The following is a 6,783-nucleotide window of genomic DNA, read 5'->3' as shown; positions in this document are numbered from 1 at the left end:
GCTCCTAACTTTTTTGTCTTTCGTCCTACGTTAAATCTGAACCCCATGTCGAGAGTACCCCGCTAAATTTCCTTTCTTTTGGTAACTACGGCGTCCTTTTATCTCTTCTAGTTTTCGAGCTATTCACGTTTAAAGTTGGAGGTTTTTTCAGAAAAGAGCATTTTCGTAGTTTTGGTCCGAATTTAGCTATCGAGCTAGGCATTTCTCTTAGCACTTCGCCTAGCTATTTTGGTCTTTTTGAAGGCATCCAACGAGCATCTTCGGTGTTTCCAAGTACTTGGGAATGATTTTCAAGCAACTCCAAAGCACATTTTCGGTCTTTCCAAGTATTGGGGAATGATTTTCAAGCATCTCCAAAGTACATTTTCGGTGTTTCCAAGTACTTGGGAGTGGTTTTTGAGCTTGTTGCTATGTTTATTTCTGGTCTACATGGAAATATATACACAGCTTACTTATTTAAGTACTTCGTTTGGAAGAAAATTATTGAAACCTGCATATTTTGCTATGAAAAAACGTCAAAAAATGCCCATCTTTGAACGCTCATAACTTTTTTGTCTTTCGTCCTACGTTAAATCTGACCCCCATGTCGAGAGTACCCCGTTAAATTTCCTTTCTTTTGGTACCTACGGCGTCCTTTTATCTCTTCTAGTTTTCGAGCTATTCACGTTTAAAGTTGGAGGTTTTTTCAGAAAAGAGCATTTTCGTAGTTTTGGTCCGAATTTAGCTATCGAGCTAGGCATTTCTCTAAGCACTTCGCCTAGCTATTTTGGTCTTTTTGAAGGCATCCAACGAGCATCTTCGGTATTTCCAAGTACGTGGGAGCGATTTTCAAGCATCTCCAAAGCACATTTTCGGTCTTTCCAAGCACTGGGGAATGATTTTCAAGCACCTCCAAAGTACATTTTCGGTGTTTCCAAGTACTTGGGAGTGATTTTTGAGCTTGTTGCTATATGTATTTGTTGTCTACATGTAAGTATATACACAGCTTACTTATTTAAGTACTTCGTTTGGAAGAAAATTATTGAAACCTGCAATTTTGCTATGAAAAAACGTCAAAAAATGCCCATCTTTGAACGCTCATAACTTTTTTGTCTTTCGTCCTACGTTAAATCTGACCCCCATGTCGAGAGTACCCCGTTAAATTTCCTTTCTTTTGGTACCTACGGCGTCCTTTTATCTCTTCTAGTTTTCGAGCTATTCACGTTTAAAGTTGGAGGTTTTTTCAGAAAAGAGCATTTTCGTAGTTTTGGTCCGAATTTAGCTATCGAGCTAGGCATTTCTCTAAGCACTTCGCCTAGCTATTTTGGTCTTTTTGAAGGCATCCAACGAGCATCTTCGGTATTTCCAAGTACTTGGGAATGATTTTCAAGCAACTCCAAAGCACATTTTCGGTCTTTCCAAGCACTGGGGAATGATTTTCAAGCACCTCCAAAGTACATTTTCGGTGTTTCCAAGTACTTGGGAGTGATTTTTGAGCTTGTTGCTATATATATTTCTGGTCTACATGTAAGTATATACACAGCTTACTTATTTAAGTACTTCGTTGGGAAGAAAATTATTGAAACCTGCAATTTTGCTATGAAAAAACGTCAAAAAATGCCCATCTTTGAACGCTCCTAACTTTTTTGTCTTTCGTCCTACGTTAAATCTGAACCCCATGTCGAGAGTACCCCGCTAAATTTCCTTTCTTTTGGTAACTACGGCGTCCTTTTATCTCTTCTAGTTTTCGAGCTATTCACGTTTAAAGTTGGAGGTTTTTTCAGAAAAGAGCATTTTCGTAGTTTTGGTCCGAATTTAGCTATCGAGCTAGGCATTTCTCTTAGCACTTCGCCTAGCTATTTTGGTCTTTTTGAAGGCATCCAACGAGCATCTTCGGTGTTTCCAAGTACTTGGGAATGATTTTCAAGCAACTCCAAAGCACATTTTCGGTCTTTCCAAGTATTGGGGAATGATTTTCAAGCATCTCCAAAGTACATTTTCGGTGTTTCCAAGTACTTGGGAGTGGTTTTTGAGCTTGTTGCTATGTTTATTTCTGGTCTACATGGAAATATATACACAGCTTACTTATTTAAGTACTTCGTTTGGAAGAAAATTATTGAAACCTGCAATTTTGCTATGAAAAAACGTCAAAAAATGCCCATCTTTGAACGCTCCTAACTTTTTTGTCTTTCGTCCTACGTTAAATCTGAACCCCATGTCGAGAGTACCCCGCTAAATTTCCTTTCTTTTGGTAACTACGGCGTCCTTTTATCTCTTCTAGTTTTCGAGCTATTCACGTTTAAAGTTGGAGGTTTTTTCAGAAAAGAGCATTTTCGTAGTTTTGGTCCGAATTTAGCTATCGAGCTAGGCATTTCTCTTAGCACTTCGCCTAGCTATTTTGGTCTTTTTGAAGGCATCCAACGAGCATCTTCGGTGTTTCCAAGTACTTGGGAATGATTTTCAAGCAACTCCAAAGCACATTTTCGGTCTTTCCAAGTATTGGGGAATGATTTTCAAGCATCTCCAAAGTACATTTTCGGTGTTTCCAAGTACTTGGGAGTGGTTTTTGAGCTTGTTGCTATGTTTATTTCTGGTCTACATGGAAATATATACACAGCTTACTTATTTAAGTACTTCGTTTGGAAGAAAATTATTGAAACCTGCATATTTTGCTATGAAAAAACGTCAAAAAATGCCCATCTTTGAACGCTCATAACTTTTTTGTCTTTCGTCCTACGTTAAATCTGACCCCCATGTCGAGAGTACCCCGTTAAATTTCCTTTCTTTTGGTACCTACGGCGTCCTTTTATCTCTTCTAGTTTTCGAGCTATTCACGTTTAAAGTTGGAGGTTTTTTCAGAAAAGAGCATTTTCGTAGTTTTGGTCCGAATTTAGCTATCGAGCTAGGCATTTCTCTAAGCACTTCGCCTAGCTATTTTGGTCTTTTTGAAGGCATCCAACGAGCATCTTCGGTATTTCCAAGTACGTGGGAGCGATTTTCAAGCATCTCCAAAGCACATTTTCGGTCTTTCCAAGCACTGGGGAATGATTTTCAAGCACCTCCAAAGTACATTTTCGGTGTTTCCAAGTACTTGGGAGTGATTTTTGAGCTTGTTGCTATATGTATTTGTTGTCTACATGTAAGTATATACACAGCTTACTTATTTAAGTACTTCGTTTGGAAGAAAATTATTGAAACCTGCAATTTTGCTATGAAAAAACGTCAAAAAATGCCCATCTTTGAACGCTCATAACTTTTTTGTCTTTCGTCCTACGTTAAATCTGACCCCCATGTCGAGAGTACCTCGTTAAATTTCCTTTCTTTTGGTTCCTACGGCGTCCTTTTATCTCTTCTAGTTTTCGAGCTATTCACGTTTAAAGTTGGAGGTTTTTTCAGAAAAGAGCATTTTCGTAGTTTTGGTCCGAATTAAGCTATCGAGCTAGGCATTTCTCTAAGCACTTCGCCTAGCTATTTTGGTCTTTTTGAAGGCATCCAACGTGCATCTTCGGGGTTTCCAAGCACTTGGGAGTGATTTTCAACCATTTCCAAAGCACATTTTCGGTCTTTCCAAGCACTGGGGAATGATTTTCAAGCACCTCCAAAGTACATTTTCGGTGTTTCCAAGTACTTGGGAGTGATTTTTGAGCTTGTTGCTATATATATTTCTGGTCTACATGTAAGTATATACACAGCTTACTTACTTAAGTACTTCTTTTGGAAGAAAATTATTGAAACCTGCATATTTTGCTATGAAAAAACGTCAAAAAATGCCCATCTTTGAACGCTCATAACTTTTTTGTCTTTCGTCCTACGTTAAATCTGACCCCCATGTCGAGAGTACCCCGTTAAATTTCCTTTCTTTTGGTACCTACGGCGTCCTTTTATCTCTTCTAGTTTTCGAGCTATTCACGTTTAAAGTTGGAGGTTTTTTCAGAAAAGAGCATTTTCGTAGTTTTGGTCCGAATTTAGCTATCGAGCTAGGCATTTCTCTTAGCACTTCGCCTAGCTATTTTGGTCTTTTTGAAGGCATCCAACGAGCATCTCCGGTGTTTCCAAGTACTTGGGAATGATTTTCAAGCATCTCCAAAGCACATTTTCGGTCTTTCCAAGCACTGGGGAATGATTTTCAAGCACCTCCAAAGTACATTTTCGGTGTTTCCAAGTACTTGGGAGTGATTTTTGAGCTTGTTGCTATATATATTTCTGGTCTACATGTAAGTATATACACAGCTTACTTACTTAAGTACTTCTTGTGGAAGAAAATTATTGAAACCTGCATATTTTGCTATGAAAAAACGTCAAAAAATGCCCATCTTTGAACGCTCATAACTTTTTTGTCTTTCGTCCTACGTTAAATCTGACCCCCTTGTCGAGAGTACCCCGTTAAATTTCCTTTCTTTTGGTACCTACGGCGTCCTTTTATCTCTTCTAGTTTTCGAGCTATTCACGTTTAAAGTTGGAGGTTTTTTCAGAAAAGAGCATTTTCGTAGTTTTGGTCCGAATTTAGCTATCGAGCTAGGCATTTCTCTAAGCACTTCGCCTAGCTATTTTGGTCTTTTTGAAGGCATCCAACGAGCATCTTCGGTGTTTCCAAGTACTTGGGAATGATTTTCAAGCATCTCCAAAGCACATTTTCGGTCTTTCCAAGCACTGGGGAATGATTTTCAAGCACCTCCAAAGTACATTTTCGGTGTTTCCAAGTACTTGGGAGTGATTTTTGAGCTTGTTGCTATATATATTTCTGGTCTACATGTAAGTATATACACAGCTTACTTATTTAAGTACTTCGTTGGGAAGAAAATTATTGAAACCTGCAATTTTGCTATGAAAAAACGTCAAAAAATGCCCATCTTTGAACGCTCATAACTTTTTTGTCTTTCGTCCTACGTTAAATCTGACCCCCATGTCGAGAGTACCCCGTTAAATTTCCTTTCTTTTGGTACCTACGGCGTCCTTTTATCTCTTCTAGTTTTCGAGCTATTCACGTTTAAAGTTGGAGGTTTTTTCAGAAAAGAGCATTTTCGTAGTTTTGGTCCGAATTTAGCTATCGAGCTAGGCATTTCTCTAAGCACTTCGCCTAGCTATTTTGGTCTTTTTGAAAGCATCCAACGTGCATCTTCGGGGTTTCCAAGCACTTGGGAGTGATTTTCAACCATTTCCAAAGCACATTTTCGGTCTTTCCAAGCACTGGGGAATGATTTTCAAGCACCTCCAAAGTACATTTTCAGTGTTTCCAAGTACTTGGGAGTGATTTTTGAGCTTGTTGCTATATATATTTCTGGTCTACATGTAAGTATATACACAGCTTACTTATTTAAGTACTTCGTTGGGAAGAAAATTATTGAAACCTGCAATTTTGCTATGAAAAAACGTCAAAAAATGCCCATCTTTGAACGCTCATAACTTTTTTGTCTTTCGTCCTACGTTAAATCTGACCCCCATGTCGAGAGTACCCCGTTAAATTTCCTTTCTTTTGGTACCTACGGCGTCCTTTTATCTCTTCTAGTTTTCGAGCTATTCACGTTTAAAGTTGGAGGTTTTTTTAGAAAAGAGCATTTTCGTAGTTTTGGTCCGAATTTAGCTATCGAGCTAGGCATTTCTCTAAGCACTTCGCCTAGCTATTTTGGTCTTTTTGAAGGCATCCAACGAGCATCTTCGGTATTTCCAAGTACTTGGGAATGATTTTCAAGCAACTCCAAAGCACATTTTCGGTCTTTCCAAGCACTGGGGAATGATTTTCAAGCACCTCCAAAGTACATTTTCGGTGTTTCCAAGTACTTGGGAGTGATTTTTGAGCTTGTTGCTATATATATTTCTGGTCTACATGTAAGTATATACACAGCTTACTTATTTAAGTACTTCGTTGGGAAGAAAATTATTGAAACCTGCAATTTTGCTATGAAAAAACGTCAAAAAATGCCCATCTTTGAACGCTCCTAACTTTTTTGTCTTTCGTCCTACGTTAAATCTGAACCCCATGTCGAGAGTACCCCGCTAAATTTCCTTTCTTTTGGTAACTACGGCGTCCTTTTATCTCTTCTAGTTTTCGAGCTATTCACGTTTAAAGTTGGAGGTTTTTTCAGAAAAGAGCATTTTCGTAGTTTTGGTCCGAATTTAGCTATCGAGCTAGGCATTTCTCTTAGCACTTCGCCTAGCTATTTTGGTCTTTTTGAAGGCATCCAACGAGCATCTTCGGTGTTTCCAAGTACTTGGGAATGATTTTCAAGCAACTCCAAAGCACATTTTCGGTCTTTCCAAGCACTGGGGAATGATTTTCAAGCACCTCCAAAGTACATTTTCGGTGTTTCCAAGTACTTGGGAGTGATTTTTGAGCTTGTTGCTATATATATTTCTGGTCTACATGTAAGTATATACACAGCTTACTTATTTAAGTACTTCGTTGGGAAGAAAATTATTGAAACCTGCAATTTTGCTATGAAAAAACGTCAAAAAATGCCCATCTTTGAACGCTCCTAACTTTTTTGTCTTTCGTCCTACGTTAAATCTGAACCCCATGTCGAGAGTACCCCGCTAAATTTCCTTTCTTTTGGTAACTACGGCGTCCTTTTATCTCTTCTAGTTTTCGAGCTATTCACGTTTAAAGTTGGAGGTTTTTTCAGAAAAGAGCATTTTCGTAGTTTTGGTCCGAATTTAGCTATCGAGCTAGGCATTTCTCTAAGCACTTCGCCTAGCTATTTTGGTCTTTTTGAAGGCATCCAACGAGCATCTTCGGTGTTTCCAAGTACTTGGGAATGATTTTCAAGCAACTCCAAAGCACATTTTCGGTCTTTCCAAGCACTGGGG

This window comes from Anopheles coustani, unplaced genomic scaffold (genome assembly GCF_943734705.1).
Source record: "Anopheles coustani unplaced genomic scaffold, idAnoCousDA_361_x.2 scaffold_39_ctg1, whole genome shotgun sequence".
NCBI lineage: Eukaryota > Metazoa > Arthropoda > Insecta > Diptera > Culicidae > Anopheles > Anopheles coustani.
This window is presented reverse-complemented; position numbering follows the sequence as displayed.